The 17,283-nt window shown below is 42.2% G+C and overlaps 8 non-coding genes and 1 pseudogene across 8 annotated transcripts; all 9 read left to right on the top strand.

Annotated features, from left to right (window-relative positions):
- The first annotated feature begins 757 nt into the window (after positions 1 to 757).
- On the top strand, positions 758 to 948 carry LOC141201881 (U2 spliceosomal RNA). The gene has a single exon (XR_012273173.1). It is a non-coding gene; the product is annotated as a U2 spliceosomal RNA (small nuclear RNA).
- A 6,369-nt stretch (positions 949 to 7,317) lies between these two features.
- On the top strand, positions 7,318 to 7,533 carry LOC141202568 (U2 spliceosomal RNA; annotated as a pseudogene).
- Positions 7,534 to 8,648: 1,115 nt separating this feature from the next.
- LOC141201882 (U2 spliceosomal RNA) lies at positions 8,649 to 8,839 on the top strand. Its single transcript, XR_012273174.1, has one exon. It is a non-coding gene; the product is annotated as a U2 spliceosomal RNA (small nuclear RNA).
- Positions 8,840 to 9,959: 1,120 nt separating this feature from the next.
- Positions 9,960 to 10,150, top strand: LOC141201883 (U2 spliceosomal RNA). Its single transcript, XR_012273175.1, has one exon. It is a non-coding gene; the product is annotated as a U2 spliceosomal RNA (small nuclear RNA).
- Positions 10,151 to 11,258: 1,108 nt separating this feature from the next.
- On the top strand, positions 11,259 to 11,449 carry LOC141201885 (U2 spliceosomal RNA). The gene has a single exon (XR_012273176.1). It is a non-coding gene; the product is annotated as a U2 spliceosomal RNA (small nuclear RNA).
- A 1,112-nt stretch (positions 11,450 to 12,561) lies between these two features.
- On the top strand, positions 12,562 to 12,752 carry LOC141201886 (U2 spliceosomal RNA). Its single transcript, XR_012273177.1, has one exon. It is a non-coding gene; the product is annotated as a U2 spliceosomal RNA (small nuclear RNA).
- Positions 12,753 to 13,867: 1,115 nt separating this feature from the next.
- On the top strand, positions 13,868 to 14,059 carry LOC141202322 (U2 spliceosomal RNA). Its single transcript, XR_012273598.1, has one exon. It is a non-coding gene; the product is annotated as a U2 spliceosomal RNA (small nuclear RNA).
- A 1,113-nt stretch (positions 14,060 to 15,172) lies between these two features.
- On the top strand, positions 15,173 to 15,363 carry LOC141202432 (U2 spliceosomal RNA). The gene has a single exon (XR_012273705.1). It is a non-coding gene; the product is annotated as a U2 spliceosomal RNA (small nuclear RNA).
- A 1,117-nt stretch (positions 15,364 to 16,480) lies between these two features.
- Positions 16,481 to 16,672, top strand: LOC141202469 (U2 spliceosomal RNA). The gene has a single exon (XR_012273741.1). It is a non-coding gene; the product is annotated as a U2 spliceosomal RNA (small nuclear RNA).
- Positions 16,673 to 17,283: the final 611 nt, after the last annotated feature.

Consider the following 17,283-nt stretch of genomic DNA (forward strand, 5'->3'; position numbering starts at 1 on the left):
CATCTATTTAGCAAATGCCCTTGTTATCAACAGCAGCCTTTTAAACTCACCTGAGCTAACAGGTATGTGCGCTGGTTACTCTGCTGCGCTTAAAATTTCTTTTTTGGTTTGCTACAATGCCTTTTCTGAAACGTTGTCTCCTTCTGCTGGAACACTGACTTCTTTCATTTAATGCCTGCAGACTATAAAAGAGAACCCAACCCAAAAAGTTTGGTTGATTAGTCTGTGGCATTCTGTTAAACTGTTGCTTATGGCGGTCTCTGTGAGCTTCTCAGCGACATTCAGCCAGCCAGGTATCCTGCCTGCAGTAGATGGAATGTGGCAATGGAACGCTGGCTGCGCGTGTCATAATAGGCTCTGAGCCTTTATATACCTGTGCACAGCAGCAGCCACCTTCAGTCTGCTGCTGGACAGCCAGCAGCAGCAGCAGCAGGAGAGGTATGTAATCAGGAGCCCTCCTGCTAAGGGTAGACAGCTGCTCGTTCCACCCCACCCCCCGCCTTAATTGGTTCTCCTCCCTTCCAACGGTGTTGAGGCGGGTGGGAACAGCAGGGGGTGAAGGTGCTGTGTTTAAAGAGGTGGAGTTATGCAGATCTAAAACGCGTGGATTGCAGCAGCAGCAAGCCGAAAAGTGCAGGCATGTAAGGGATCTAGAGGTTGACAACATGTCTTCTTAACGGGAGTCCAGGAGCTCATCTCCACAAATGGACTTTTCAGGATCCTTGGGTGGCTCCGTAGTTTGAAACCAATTCTGGTTATCGCTTCTCGGCCTTTTGGCTAAGATCAAGTGTAGTATCTGTTCTTATCAGTTTAATATCTGATACGTCCCCTATCTGGGGACCATATATTAAATGGATTTTTAGAACAGGGAGATGGAAAAAGAGCTTGCTCTGTCCACTCCACGCATTGACCTGGTATTGCAGTATCTCCAGGACCGGTGCACCCCTTCTTTAATGCAGTTTCTAAAATCAGAAAGAATTGAATTCAATGTTTTTTGTTCATTTTGCTTGTTTGTCGGATTTTGGGATGGACTCTTTGGCTTTGCTTTTCTTCTCCTCATTGGATTTTTCATGTTCAAAGTTGCAGAAGCCAGATTACAAGCTCATTTTGGTTCAACTTCAGCAACTGTGCATTGCATTGCCATGTAATGTGATGCAATGCTATCTTTCTAGCTCTCCCTTTTTACTTCCTTTTGGATAAACAGACATATTAGGCAAGCATTTTGGAGCTTTCACCTAAATAACTACAGGTGGTGAGATAAGCTGCACAATATAATTGACCTTTCAGTATATTGTTGCACACACACCATCTATTTAGCAAATGCCCTTGTTATCAACAGCAGCCTTTTAAACTCACCTGAGCTAACAGGTATGTGCGCTGGTTACTCTGCTGCGCTTAAAATTTCTTTTTTGGTTTGCTACAATGCCTTTTCTGAAACGTTGTCTCCTTCTGCTGGAACACTGACTTCTTTCATTTAATGCCTGCAGACTATAAAAGAGAACCCAACCCAAAAAGTTTGGTTGATTAGTCTGTGGCATTCTGTTAAACTGTTGCTTATGGCGGTCTCTGTGAGCTTCTCAGCGACATTCAGTCAGCCAGGTATCCTGCCTGCAGTAGATGGAATGTGGCAATGGAACGCTGGCTGCGAGTGTCATAATAGGCTCTGAGCCTTTATATACCTGTGCACAGCAGCAGCCACCTTCAGTCTGCTGCTGGACAGCCAGCAGCAGCAGCAGCAGGAGAGGTATGTAATCAGGAGCCCTCCTGCTAAGGGTAGACAGCTGCTCGTTCCACCCCACCCCCCGCCTTAATTGGTTCTCCTCCCTTCCAACGGTGTTGAGGCGGGTGGGAACAGCAGGGGGTGAAGGTGCTGTGTTTAAAGAGGTGGAGTTATGCAGATCTAAAACGCGTGGATTGCAGCAGCAGCAAGCCGAAAAGTGCAGGCATGTAAGGGATCTAGAGGTTGACAACATGTCTTCTTAACGGGAGTCCAGGAGCTCATCTCCACAAATGGACTTTTCAGGATCCTTGGGTGGCTCCGTAGTTTGAAACCAATTCTGGTTATCGCTTCTCGGCCTTTTGGCTGCGATCTGTAGTGGGTTGCGTCATTTGGCCAAGGTGATCTAGGTGGATCTTTGCACTCGGCCTTCTGGATCTTGGTCCAGCTGCTGCTATTGGGTGTGGAGCAAAGTCTAGATTTGCCTTTTCTTCCTGGAGGACGGTTCTTTTTCGTGGTGTGGAGGTCGGTAGGACGAAGAGGATTGAAATCCGGGTGGAGCTGCGATCTGCTGTGTCGTTTTTTTTCCTGATCATCTGTGGAAAAAGAAGGAGGAAAAGAATATGGAATCGAAGAGGCCATTTGGAGGTAGGAGGGAAAATCGGGAGAACAATTCCAATGACTATTTTTCAGAGGATTATCCTTTGAAGGATACACTCCGTTTGTTGGTGGCTCCTGGTTATCGGCAGGAAAAGGATTCCGAGTTTATCTTCAGAGAGATTTGTAAATTTCTGAAGATTGAAAAGGAGGAACTTTTTTGTTTTCAATCTTTTTTTTCGAGAGGGATATATGATTTAACTTTAATGGGGAACTCTCAGTGTGAAAGAGCCTATACTCTCTATGAAGTTAATAGGGAGAACGAGCTTTTTGTTGGAGTGAGAGTGATTCCCTCCTTTCAGTTCTCCATGAAACTGCTAACAATACATTTGTTCAGTCCATTTGTTACTGATAGTGAAGTAATAAACTATCTAAGTGCATATTGTGAGAAAGTTATCCCAAGAAAACGTGGGGAAACTAGGTTCGGAGTGTGGAACGGAAAAAGGGTTTTTCTGGTAGCCTTCAAGAAGGACCCAGAAGAAGAAGGTGGGGTACTTAGACCACCACCAAATGTCTATGTTAATCGTAGCCGTGGATATCTGTTTTTTTCGGGTATGCCTAATTACTGTTATGGGTGCCGTAAATATGGACATTTGGATATTGTGTGCAAAAAGTGTTGTAGGTGTCCCGGTTCAGCTCATCAGGAGGATGCATGTCCAAATAAGAAGAAAGGAGGCGAGGAGGAGATGGATACTTCATCAGAACATCGGCAGAATGAAGCCGAGGATGGTGAGGAAGCAAGTGAAAAGAGAACTGATGAGCAGGAAATGGAGGAGGTGAGAAAAGTAAAGAAGAAGAAAACACCGGAAGAAGAGAAGAGAAAGAAAGAAGAGAGAGGGAGGAGGTCGGAGGAGGATGAGAAAAGAAAGATGGAAGAAAGGAAGAAGGAGAAGGAGTTAGAAGAAGATAAGAACAGAGAAGAGCAGAAGAAAGAAGGTCGGGAGAAGGAAGAGCAGAAGAAAGAAGAAAAGAAGAAAGAAGAAAAGAAGAATGAAGAACAGAGGATTGAAGAATTGAAGTCTGTGCTGGTGGGTGTGGGACAATTAATGCAGAAAGTCCCTCCACCAAGCAAAGAGAGTAATATAAAAGAACAAGGGGGTGAAGTAAAAAAGGGAGGCGCAGGGGGAAAGGTGGTGGTAGTGAAAAGTCAAAGCCTGCCTGTAATAGGGCCTTCCCCTAGGGAGTTTTTATCTCAGAGTATACCCTGTGGTCAGGAAAGGATGGATTCATCAAAAATTTTGAAAAGAAGTGTAGATGATAAAGAGCGTGGTGTAGGGCCATGTGTAGTAAAAGTATTTGCTTGTGAAAAGGATTTTGACATTTCCAGTACATCAGAGTCGGAAGGGCTGAGTATCGATGAAAGTGCTTTGCAATCCGATGAGGGCGGGGGAGATAGCCCGGTGCCAGTCACTAAAAGATGATCAGGGCGGCTTCCCTGAATGTTCAGGGTTTCAATGACTTATATAAAAGAACTGTGATTTATGACTATTTTAATAATGAAAATTTTGATTTTGTATTTCTTCAAGAATGTAATTTGTCAAAGAAGTTAAATTATGATTTTTTACGGGGTATATGGAAGGGTAATTTATGTTTTTCAGGCGGGAATGAATTCAGAAGTGATGGGGTTGGTTTTATATGTTCCAGGGAATGGGAGATTACCAACTACGAAGAAATATACCCTGGTAGGATTCTAAGAGTGGATGTAGAAAGGAATGGGAAGAAATATAGATGTTTTAATATTTATGCCAATACAGAAAAAGTTTTAAGGTTACATTTGTTTGAAATTTTGCAGCTTTTTATCCCAGGTGTAGTTCCAGTAATTTTAGGGGGAGATTTTAATTGTCAACTAAATAATGTAAAAGATGGTTCGGTTTCTTGTCTCAAGGGTATTTTATCTTCTTTTAACCTAAAAGATGCTTGGTGGTTGGACGGGCAGAAGAAGGAGTATGAAATTACTTGGGAAGGAAGAGGTTGTTCCTCGAGAATAGATTATTTGTTTATATCCAAGGATTTTACTTGTTCTAATTTTAAAACGCATAAAGCACCTTTTTCTGATCATAGAATAATTGAATGTACACTGATGGTAGAGGCGGATGAGGGAAAAAGGCCATCTCATTGGAAACTGAATGTATCATTGTTACAGCATAAGGAGGTAAGGGAGGATTTTAAATTTTTCTTTGAGAAACTGAAATTAGAAAAGAAATGTTTTGACTCTACTTTTAAATGGTGGGACTACATGAAAAAGGAAGTTAAATTATTCTTTATGGAAGTAGGCAAGAGGAAAGCTGCGGATAAGCGACAGTCATACAATAACCTTAATGCAAATCTACAGTGTCTGTATCAGTTTAGGAATAATGGAGTTAATGTGGAGGAGGAAATTATGGTGACGAAGGAAAAAATTCAAAAATGTCTGAGAGAAAAAGGAAAAGAAATTATCTTTAATTCTCGTGTGAAGGTGTTGGAGGAAGACGAGAAATGTACTAAATTCTTTTTTAAAAAAATCTGTGAGAAAAAGGCCTTTATGGGGGTTTTAGAGGGGGAAAGGAGTTTGGAGGGGAAAAAGATGAAAGTGAAAGAATTTTATGATAACCTGTTTTCAGCAAAAAATACAGATAGGTCTTTGAAGGAGCATTTTTTAGGAGGGTTGGATAAGTGTTTTACTAAGGAAAATAAATTATTATTATCAGAGGGTATTTCAAAAGAAGAAGTTTTTAATACAGTTAATACATTGCAAAACGGTAAGACACCAGGGTCGGATGGGTTACCCATTGAGTTTTATAAAATATTATGGGATATTGTGGGGAATGAATTTTATGAAATGTTTTTAAAAGTTGAGTCTTTATGTCGTGTCCCGGAGTCATGGTTGGAGGGGGTAATTGTTTTATTATACAAAAGAGGTGATAGAGAATTGCTAAAAAACTGGAGACCGATTACTCTTTTAAATACAGATTATAAAGTTTATGCGAAGCTGTTGGCAAATAGATTAAAGAAAGTGGTGAGTTCGGTGATAGATATAGACCAAACGTGTGCAGTTCCAACGCGGAAGATCAGTGACTCGTTGATTTTAATTAGAGACATAATATGGGATGTTTCCGATAGAAGACAGAAGATGGCGTTAATTACTCTGGATTTTGAAAAGGCTTATGATAGAGTCGCCCATGATTTTTTATTCGATGTTTTAAGGAGAATGGGTTGCCCGGATGATTTTAGTAAACGTATTAAATCCTTGTATCAAGCATGTTTTAGTAAAGTATCTGTAAATGGGTTTTTATCTGGAAGTGTAAAGATTAATTGTGGGGTGAAACAGGGATGCCCCTTATCCCCTATTCTTTTTATCTGTGCGATTGAGCCTCTTTTAACTGCTTTTAGGAAAGACAAAGTGATTAATGGTTTTTTTATTCCTGGGAGTTGGGGAGAGCAGGTTAAAGTGGTGGCTTTTATGGATGATGTGACTGTTTTTGTAAAAGATTTAAGAAGTATGAATAGGGTTTTAAGAACGGTTGAATGGTTTGGGGCGGCATCAGGTTTTAAGATCAATTTGGAGAAATCTGGTGTTTTAACGATGGGCGGTTTTATCTTAGAATCCGATTGTAAATTATTGAGAGTCTTTGAAGCAAAGATTTTAGGCATCTATTTTTCGGAAGAGTGTGGAAATGTAAAAAATTGGGAATCACTGTTGGAGAGGGTTAGGAAAAAGGTGTCTTTTTGGAATCTGAGAGAGCTAACGTTGGAAGGGAAGATTTTAATTATCAAGCAGGTTTTACTCCCAATGATTTTATATGTTGCAACCATTTTTATTCCACCTGTCAATGCGATGAAAAAAATTATTAAAGTATGTTTTAATTTTTTATGGAGATCAAAAATGGAAAGGGTTAAGCGCGAAGAATTGTATAAGCCAAAAAAGAAAGGCGGTAAAGGTTATCCTGATATCAAAGCCTTTTTATATGCAAAGTATATGGCAAACTGCATAAATATTTTATTAGGGTCAGAATCGAAGCTTAAAGCCTTTTCTATTTATAATTTGGGTTTCTATATAAGAAAATATAAGTGGGTGGACATGAGATTGAATAGACCTTATAGATTTTTACCCCCAAGTAACTATGTTGTGCTGGAAAAGATTTTGAGAGATTATGATCTAAAAGGTTTTGATCTTAAGGTACTGAGGTGTCATAAAAAGATATTACAAGTCTTGGAAGGAAGGTTAAACACTAGTCCAGTGGAGCACTTTATGCCAAAGATAGTGGACAGGATTTGGCTGAATGTAAACTATGTGTTCTTATCAAATGAACATAAAGATTTGTTATGGTGTATAATAAAGGATTGCTTACCGACACGAGAATTTCAGCATAGACGTGGTCTTGTTCGTTTTGAAAAATGTCCAAGACAGAGATGTGGAGGTAGTGAGACTCCTATGCACGTATTCTGGAATTGCGAGTTTGCACAAAAAGTCTGGAGGAAAATGTGCAATCTGATTAAAGCTGTGAGTAATGTTAATTTTTTAGATTTTAACAGGGTGTTCTATGGGATGGGTGTAAAGGAAGAAGATTTTAAGGTGGTGTGGGTGATAATAACATGTGTAAAGATGGCAATTTGGAAGGTGAGAAACATTTTGATTTTTAAACATAATGAAGTGTCTGTTGAACAGTGTATTAAGTTGTGTCTAAGTTATTTATTTATGTATTTTTGGAAGGACAAAATGGTTTTGGGCATAAGAAAAGCAGATGTATTGTGGAAGCAAAATGAATGGAATATACTTACTGTGTAGCCTTTGTTGTCATTGAAAATCTTTTTCTGGAAAAATACAAATATTAATTACAGGAAAAAAAAAAAAAGTTAAAAAGAAAGTTAAGAAAAAGGAAAGAAGGAAATATATGTATATATATATGTATATATATAAAAAAAAAAAAAAAAAAAAAAAAAACACACGATGATGGATTTGAGTCTTAGTTTTTGCTTATAAAGATGTAAGACTTTGTAATCTGAGTGTAAAAAAAAAAAAAAAAAAATCTGTTCTTATCAGTTTAATATCTGATACGTCCCCTATCTGGGGACCATATATTAAATGGATTTTTAGAACAGGGAGATGGAAAAAGAGCTTGCTCTGTCCACTCCACGCATTGACCTGGTATTGCAGTATCTCCAGGACCGGTGCACCCCTTCTTTAATGCAGTTTCTAAAATCAGAAAGAATTGAATTCAATGTTTTTTGTTCATTTTGCTTGTTTGTCGGATTTTGGGATGGACTCTTTGGCTTTGCTTTTCTTCTCCTCATTGGATTTTTCATGTTCAAAGTTGCAGAAGCCAGATTACAAGCTCATTTTGGTTCAACTTCAGCAACTGTGCATTGCATTGCCATGTAATGTGATGCAATGCTATCTTTCTAGCTCTCCCTTTTTACTTCCTTTTGGATAAACAGACATATTAGGCAAGCATTTTGGAGCTTTCACCTAAATAACTACAGGTGGTGAGATAAGCTGCACAATATAATTGACCTTTCAGTATATTGTTGCACACACACCATCTATTTAGCAAATGCCCTTGTTATCAACAGCAGCCTTTTAAACTCACCTGAGCTAACAGGTATGTGCGCTGGTTACTCTGCTGCGCTTAAAATTTCTTTTTTGGTTTGCTACAATGCCTTTTCTGAAACGTTGTCTCCTTCTGCTGGAACACTGACTTCTTTCATTTAATGCCTGCAGACTATAAAAGAGAACCCAACCCAAAAAGTTTGGTTGATTAGTCTGTGGCATTCTGTTAAACTGTTGCTTATGGCGGTCTCTGTGAGCTTCTCAGCGACATTCAGTCAGCCAGGTATCCTGCCTGCAGTAGATGGAATGTGGCAATGGAACGCTGGCTGCGAGTGTCATAATAGGCTCTGAGCCTTTATATACCTGTGCACAGCAGCAGCCACCTTCAGTCTGCTGCTGGACAGCCAGCAGCAGCAGCAGCAGGAGAGGTATGTAATCAGGAGCCCTCCTGCTAAGGGTAGACAGCTGCTCGTTCCACCCCACCCCCCGCCTTAATTGGTTCTCCTCCCTTCCAACGGTGTTGAGGCGGGTGGGAACAGCAGGGGGTGAAGGTGCTGTGTTTAAAGAGGTGGAGTTATGCAGATCTAAAACGCGTGGATTGCAGCAGCAGCAAGCCGAAAAGTGCAGGCATGTAAGGGATCTAGAGGTTGACAACATGTCTTCTTAACGGGAGTCCAGGAGCTCATCTCCACAAATGGACTTTTCAGGATCCTTGGGTGGCTCCGTAGTTTGAAACCAATTCTGGTTATCGCTTCTCGGCCTTTTGGCTAAGATCAAGTGTAGTATCTGTTCTTATCAGTTTAATATCTGATACGTCCCCTATCTGGGGACCATATATTAAATGGATTTTTAGAACAGGGAGATGGAAAAAGAGCTTGCTCTGTCCACTCCACGCATTGACCTGGTATTGCAGTATCTCCAGGACCGGTGCACCCCTTCTTTAATGCAGTTTCTAAAATCAGAAAGAATTGAATTCAATGTTTTTTGTTCATTTTGCTTGTTTGTCGGATTTTGGGATGGACTCTTTGGCTTTGCTTTTCTTCTCCTCATTGGATTTTTCATGTTCAAAGTTGCAGAAGCCAGATTACAAGCTCATTTTGGTTCAACTTCAGCAACTGTGCATTGCATTGCCATGTAATGTGATGCAATGCTATCTTTCTAGCTCTCCCTTTTTACTTCCTTTTGGATAAACAGACATATTAGGCAAGCATTTTGGAGCTTTCACCTAAATAACTACAGGTGGTGAGATAAGCTGCACAATATAATTGACCTTTCAGTATATTGTTGCACACACACCATCTATTTAGCAAATGCCCTTGTTATCAACAGCAGCCTTTTAAACTCACCTGAGCTAACAGGTATGTGCGCTGGTTACTCTGCTGCGCTTAAAATTTCTTTTTTGGTTTGCTACAATGCCTTTTCTGAAACGTTGTCTCCTTCTGCTGGAACACTGACTTCTTTCATTTAATGCCTGCTGACTATAAAAGAGAACCCAACCCAAAAAGTTTGGTTGATTAGTCTGTGGCATTCTGTTAAACTGTTGCTTATGGCGGTCTCTGTGAGCTTCTCAGCGACATTCAGCCAGCCAGGTATCCTGCCTGCAGTAGATGGAATGTGGCAATGGAACGCTGGCTGCGCGTGTCATAATAGGCTCTGAGCCTTTATATACCTGTGCACAGCAGCAGCCACCTTCAGTCTGCTGCTGAACAGCCAGCAGCAGCAGCAGCAGGAGAGGTATGTAATCAGGAGCCCTCCTGCTAAGGGTAGACAGCTGCTCGTTCCACCCCACCCCCCGCCTTAATTGGTTCTCCTCCCTTCCAACGGTGTTGAGGCGGGTGGGAACAGCAGGGGGTGAAGGTGCTGTGTTTAAAGAGGTGGAGTGGAGTTATGCAGATCTAAAACGCGTGGATTGCAGCAGCAGCAAGCCGAAAAGTGCAGGCATGTAAGGGATCTAGAGGTTGACAACATGTCTTCTTAACGGGAGTCCAGGAGCTCATCTCCACAAATGGACTTTTCAGGATCCTTGGGTGGCTCCGTAGTTTGAAACCAATTCTGGTTATCGCTTCTCGGCCTTTTGGCTAAGATCAAGTGTAGTATCTGTTCTTATCAGTTTAATATCTGATACGTCCCCTATCTGGGGACCATATATTAAATGGATTTTTAGAACAGGGAGATGGAAAAAGAGCTTGCTCTGTCCACTCCACGCATTGACCTGGTATTGCAGTATCTCCAGGACCGGTGCACCCCTTCTTTAATGCAGTTTCTAAAATCAGTAAGAATTGAATTCAATGTTTTTTGTTCATTTTGCTTGTTTGTCGGATTTTGGGATGGACTCTTTGGCTTTGCTTTTCTTCTCCTCATTGGATTTTTCATGTTCAAAGTTGCAGAAGCCAGATTACAAGCTCATTTTGGTTCAACTTCAGCAACTGTGCATTGCATTGCCATGTAATGTGATGCAATGCTATCTTTCTAGCTCTCCCTTTTTACTTCCTTTTGGATAAACAGACATATTAGGCAAGCATTTTGGAGCTTTCACCTAAATAACTACAGGTGGTGAGATAAGCTGCACAATATAATTGACCTTTCAGTATATTGTTGCACACACACCATCTATTTAGCAAATGCCCTTGTTATCAACAGCAGCCTTTTAAACTCACCTGAGCTAACAGGTATGTGCGCTGGTTACTCTGCTGCGCTTAAAATTTCTTTTTTGGTTTGCTACAATGCCTTTTCTGAAACGTTGTCTCCTTCTGCTGGAACACTGACTTCTTTCATTTAATGCCTGCAGACTATAAAAGAGAACCCAACCCAAAAAGTTTGGTTGATTAGTCTGTGGCATTCTGTTAAACTGTTGCTTATGGCGGTCTCTGTGAGCTTCTCAGCGACATTCAGCCAGCCAGGTATCCTGCCTGCAGTAGATGGAATGTGGCAATGGAACGCTGGCTGCGCGTGTCATAATAGGCTCTGAGCCTTTATATACCTGTGCACAGCAGCAGCCACCTTCAGTCTGCTGCTGGACAGCCAGCACAGCAGCAGGAGAGGTATGTAATCAGGAGCCCTTCTGCTAAGGGTAAACCAGCTGCTCGTTCCACCCCACCCCCCGCCTTAATTGGTTCTCCTCCCTTCCAACGGTGTTGAGGCGGGTGGGAACAGCAGGGGGTGAAGGTGCTGTGTTTAAAGAGGTGGAGTTATGCAGATCTAAAACGCGTGGATTGCAGCAGCAAGCCGAAAAGTGCAGGCATGTAAGGGATCTAGAGGTTGACAACATGTCTTCTTAACGGGAGTCCAGAGCTCATCTCCACAAATGGACTTTTCAGGATCCTTGGGTGGCTCCGTAGTTTGAAACCAATTCTGGTTATCGCTTCTCGGCCTTTTGGCTAAGATCAAGTGTAGTATCTGTTCTTATCAGTTTAATATCTGATACGTCCCCTATCTGGGGACCATATATTAAATGGATTTTTAGAACAGGGAGATGGAAAAAGAGCTTGCTCTGTCCACTCCACGCATTGACCTGGTATTGCAGTATCTCCAGGACCGGTGCACCCCTTCTTAATGCAGTTTCTAAAATCAGAAAGAATTGAATTCAATGTTTTTTGTTCATTTTGCTTGTTTTGTCGGATTTTGGGATGGACTCTTTGGCTTTGCTTTTCTTCTCCTCATTGGATTTTTCATGTTCAAAGTTGCAGAAGCCAGATTACAAGCTCATTTTGGTTCAACTTCAGCAACTGTGCATTGCATTGCCATGTAATGTGATGCAATGCTATCTTTCTAGCTCTCCTTTTACTTCCTTTTGGATAAACAGACATATTAGGCCAAGCATTTTGGAGCTTTCACCTAAATAACTACAGGTGGTGAGATAAGCTGCACAATATAATTGACCTTTCAGTATATTGTTGCACACACACCATCTATTTAGCAAATGCCCTTGTTATCAACAGCAGCCTTTTAAACTCACCTGAGCTAACAGGTATGTGCGCTGGTTACTCTGCTGCGCTTAAAATTTCTTTTTTGGTTTGCTACAAATGCCTTTTCTGAAACGTTGTCTCCTTCTGCTGGAACACTGACTTCTTTCATTTAATGCCTGCTGACTATAAAAGAGAACCCCAACCCAAAAAGTTTGGTTGATTAGTCTGTGGCATTCTGTTAAACTGTTGCTTATGGCGGTCTCTGTGAGCTTCTCAGCGACATTCAGCCAGCCAGGTATCCTGCCTGCAGTAGATGGAATGTGGCAATGGAACGCTGGCTGCGCGTGTCATAATAGCTCTGAGCCTTTATATACCTGTGCACAGCAGCAGCCACCTTCAGTCTGCTGCTGGACAGCCAGCAGCAGCAGCAGCAGGAGAGGTATGTAATCAGGAGCCCTCCTGCTAAGGGTAGACAGCTGCTCGTTCCACCACCCCCCGCCTTAATTGGTTCTCCTCCCTTCCAACGGTGTTGAGGCGGGTGGGAACAGCAGGGGGTGAAGGTGCTGTGTTTAAAGAGGTGGAGTTATGCAGATCAAAAACGCGTGGATTGCAGCAGCAGCAAGCCGAAAAGTGCAGGCATGTAAGGGATCTAGAGGTTGACAACATGTCTTCTTAACGGGAGTCCAGGAGCTCATCTCCACAAATGGACTTTTCAGGATCCTTGGGTGGCTCCGTAGTTTGAACCAATTCTGGTTATCGCTTCTCGGCCTTTTGGCTAAGATCAAGTGTAGTATCTGTTCTTATCAGTTTAATATCTGATACGTCCCCTATCTGGGGACCATATATTAAATGGATTTTTAGAACAGGGAGATGGAAAAAGAGCTTGCTCTGTCCACTCCACGCATTGACCTGGTATTGCAGTATCTCCAGGACCGGTGCACCCCTTCTTTAATGCAGTTTCTAAAATCAGAAAGAATTGAATTCAATGTTTTTTGTTCATTTTGCTTGTTTGTCGGATTTTGGGATGGACTCTTTGGCTTTGCTTTTCTTCTCCTCATTGGATTTTCATGTTCAAAGTTGCAGAAGCCAGATTACAAGCTCATTTTGGTTCAACTTCAGCAACTGTGCATTGCATTGCCATGTAATGTGATGCAATGCTATCTTTCTAGCTCTCCCTTTTTACTTCCTTTTGGATAAACAGACATATTAGGCAAGCATTTTGGAGCTTTCACCTAAATAACTACAGGTGGTGAGATAAGCTGCACAATATAATTGACCTTTCAGTATATTGTTGCACACACACCATCTATTTAGCAAATGCCCTTGTTATCAACAGCAGGCCTTTTAACTCACCTGAGCTAACAGGTATGTGCGCTGGTTACTCTGCTGCGCTTAAAATTTCTTTTTTGGTTTGCTACAATGCCTTTTCTGAAACGTTGTCTCCTTCTGCTGGAACACTGACTTCTTTCATTTAATGCCTGCTAACTATAAAAGAGAACCCAACCCAAAAAGTTTGGTTGATTAGTCTGTGGCATTCTGTTAAACTGTTGCTTAATGGCGTCTCTGTGAGCTTCTCAGCGACATTCAGCCAGCCAGGTATCCTGCCTGCAGTAGATGGAATGTGGCAATGGAACGCTGGCTGCCCGTGTCATAATAGGCTCTGAGCCTTTATATACCTGTGCACAGCAGCAGCCACCTTCAGTCTTGCTGCTGGGACAGCCAGCAGCAGCAGCAGCAGGAGAGGTATGTAATCAGGAGCCCTCCTGCTAAGGGTAGACAGCTGCTCGTTCCACCCCACCCCCCGCCTTAATTGGTTCTCCTCCCTTCCAACGGTGTTGAGGCGGGTGGGAACAGCAGGGGGTGAAGGTGCTGTGTTTAAAGAGGTGAGTTATGCAGATCTAAAACGCGTGGATTGCAGCAGCAGCAAGCCGAAAAGTGCAGGCATGTAAGGATCTAGGAGGTTGACAACATGTCTTCTTAACGGGAGTCCAGGAGCTCATCTCCACAAATGGACTTTTCAGGATCCTTGGGTGGCTCCGTAGTTTGAAACCAATTCTGGTTATCGCTTCTCGGCCTTTTGGCTAAGATCAAGTGTAGTATCTGTTCTTATCAGTTTAATATCTGATACGTCCCCTATCTGGGGACCATATATTAAATGGATTTTTAGAACAGGGAGATGGAAAAAGAGCTTGCTCTGTCCACTCCACGCATTGACCTGGTATTGCAGTATCTCCAGGAACCGGTGCACCCCTTCTTTAATGCAGTTTCTAAATCAGAAAGAATTGATTCAATGTTATTTGTTCATTTTGCTTGTTGTCGATTTTGGGATGGACTCTTTGGCTTTGCTTTTCTTCTCCTCATTGGATTTTTTCATGTTCAAAGTTGCAGAAGCCAGATTACAAGCTCATTTTGGTTCAACTTCAGCAACTGTGCATTGCATTGCCATGTAATGTGTTGCAATGCTATCTTTTCTAGCTCTCCCTTTTTACTTCCTTTTGGATAAACAGACATATTAGGCAAGCATTTTGGAGCTTTCACCTAAATAACTACAGGTGGTGAGATAAGCTGCACAATATAATTGACCTTTCAGTATATTGTTGCACACACACCATCTATTTAGCAAATGCCCTTGTTATCAACAGCAGCCTTTTAAACTCACCTGAGCTAACAGGTATGTGCGCTGGTTACTCTGCTGCGCTTAAAATTTCTTTTTTGGTTTGCTACAATGCCTTTTCTGAAACGTTGTCTCCTTCTGCTGGAACACTGACTTCTTTCATTTAATGCCTGCAGACTATAAAAGAGAACCCAACCCAAAAAGTTTGTTGATTAGTCTGTGGCATTCTGTTAAACTGTTGCTTATGGCGGTCTCTGTGAGCTTCTCAGCGACATTCAGCCAGCCAGGTATCCTGCCTGCAGTAGATGGAATGTGGCAATGGAACGCTGGCTGCGCGTGTCATAATAGGCTCTGAGCCTTTATATACCTGTGCACAGCAGCAGCCACCTTCAGTCTGCTGCTGGACAGCCAGCAGCAGCAGCAGCAGGAGAGGTATGTAATCAGGAGCCCTCCTGCTAAGGTAGACAGCTGCTTCGTTCCACCCCACCTCCCCGCCTTAATTGGTTCTCCTCCCTTCCAACGGTGTTGAGGCGGGTGGGAACAGCAGGGGGTGAAGGTGCTGTGTTTAAAGAGGTGGAGTTATGCAGATCTAAAACGCGTGGATTGCAGCAGCAGCAAGCCGAAAAGTGCAGGCATGTAAGGGATCTAGAGGTTGACAACATGTCTTCTTAACGGGAGTCCAGGAACTCATCTCCACAAATGGACTTTTCAGGATCCTTGGGTGGCTCCGTAGTTTGAAACCAATTCTGGTTATCGCTTCTCGGCCTTTTGGCTAAGATCAAGTGTAGTATCTGTTCTTATCAGTTTAATATCTGATACGTCCCCTATCTGGGGACCATATATTAAATGGATTTTTAGAACAGGGAGATGGAAAAAGAGCTTGCTCTGTCCACTCGACGCATTGACCTGGTATTGCAGTATCTCCAGGACCGGTGCACCCCTTCTTTAATGCAGTTTCTAAAATCAGAAAGAATTGAATTCAATGTTTTTTGTTCATTTTGCTTGTTTGTCGGATTTTGGGATGGACTCCTTTGGCTTTGCTTTTCTTCTCCTCATTGGATTTTTCATGTTCAAAGTTGCAGAAGCCAGATTACAAGCTCATTTTGGTTCAACTTCAGCAACTGTGCATTGCATTGCCATGTAATGTGATGCAATGCTATCTTTCTAGCTCTCCCTTTTTACTTCCTTTTTGATAAACAGACATATTAGGCAAGCATTTTGGAGCTTTCACCTAAATAACTACAGGTGGTGAGATAAGCTGCACAATATAATTGACCTTTCATATATTGTTGCACACACACCATCTATTTAGCAAATGCCCTTGTTATCAACAGCAGCCTTTTAAACTCGCCTGAGCTAACAGGTATGTGCGCTAGTTACTCTGGGTGCGCTTAAAATTTCTTTTTTGGTTTGCTACAATGCCTTTTCTGAAACGTTGTCTCCTTCTGCTGGAACACTGACTTCTTTCATTTAATGCCTGCCAGACTATAAAAGAGAACCCAACCCAAAAAGTTTGGTTGATTAGTCTGTGGCATTTCTGTTAAACTGTTGCTTATGGCGGTCTCTGTGAGCTTCTCAGCGACATTCAGCCAGCCAGGTATCCTGCCTGCAGTAGATGGAATGTGCAATGGAACGCTGGCTGCGCGTGTCATAATAGGCTCTGAGCTTTATATACCTGTGCACAGCAGCAGCCACCTTCAGTCTGCTGCTGGACAGCCAGCAGCAGCAGCAGCAGCAGGAGAGGTATGTAATCAGGAGCCCCTCCTGCTAAGGGTAGACAGCTGCTCGTTCCACCCCACCCCCCGCCTTAATTGGTTCTCCTCCCTTCCAACGGTGTTGAGGCGGGTGGGAACAGCAGGGGGTGAAGGTGCTGTGTTAAAGAGGTGGAGTTATGCAGATCTAAAACGCGTGGATTGCAGAAGCAGCAAGCCGAAAGTGCAGGCATGTAAGGGATCTAGAGGTTGACAACATGTCTTCTTAACGGGAGTCCAGGAGCTCATCTCCACAAATGGACTTTTCAGGATCCTTGGGTGGTCCGTAGTTTGAAACCAATTCTGGTTATCGCCTTCTCGGCCTTTTGGCTAAGATCAAGTGTAGTATCTGTTCTTATCAGTTTAATTATCTGATACGTCCCCTATCTGGGGACCATATATTAAATGGATTTTTAGAACAGGGAGATGGAAAAGAGCTTGCTCTGTCCACTCCACGCATTGACCTGGTATTGCAGTATCTCCAGGACCGGTGCACCCCTTCTTTAATGCAGTTTCTAAAATCAGAAAGAATTGAATTCAATGTTTTTTTTTCATTTTGCTTGTTTGTCGGATTTTGGGATGGACTCTTTGGCTTTGCTTTTCTTCTCCTCATTGGATTTTCATGTTCAAAGTTGCAGAAGCCAGATTACAAGCTCATTTTGGTTCAACTTCAGCACTGTGCATTGCATTGCCATGTAATGTGATGCAATGCTATCTTTCTAGCTCTCCTTTTTACTTCCTTTTGGATAAACAGACCATATTAGGCAAGCATTTTTGGAGCTTTCACCTAAATAACTACAGGTGGTGAGATATTGCTTGCACAATATAATTGACCTTTCAGTATATTGTTGCACACACACCATCTATTTAGCAAATGCCCTTGTTATCAACAGCAGCCTTTTAAACTCACCTGAGCTAACAGGTATGTGCGCTGGTTACTCTGCTGCGCTTAAAATTTCTTTTTTGGTTTGCTACAATGCTTTTTCTGAACGTTGTCTCCTTCTGCTGGAACACTGACTTCTTCATTTAATGCCTGCAGACTATAAAAGAGAACCCAACCCAAAAATGTTTGGTTGATTAGTCTGTGGCATTTGTTAAACTGTTGCTTATGG

Source organism: Phyllobates terribilis, unplaced genomic scaffold, assembly GCF_046119375.1.
Source record: "Phyllobates terribilis strain yellow unplaced genomic scaffold, ASM4611937v1 Scaffold_123__1_contigs__length_5148117, whole genome shotgun sequence".
Lineage (NCBI taxonomy): Eukaryota > Metazoa > Chordata > Amphibia > Anura > Dendrobatidae > Phyllobates > Phyllobates terribilis.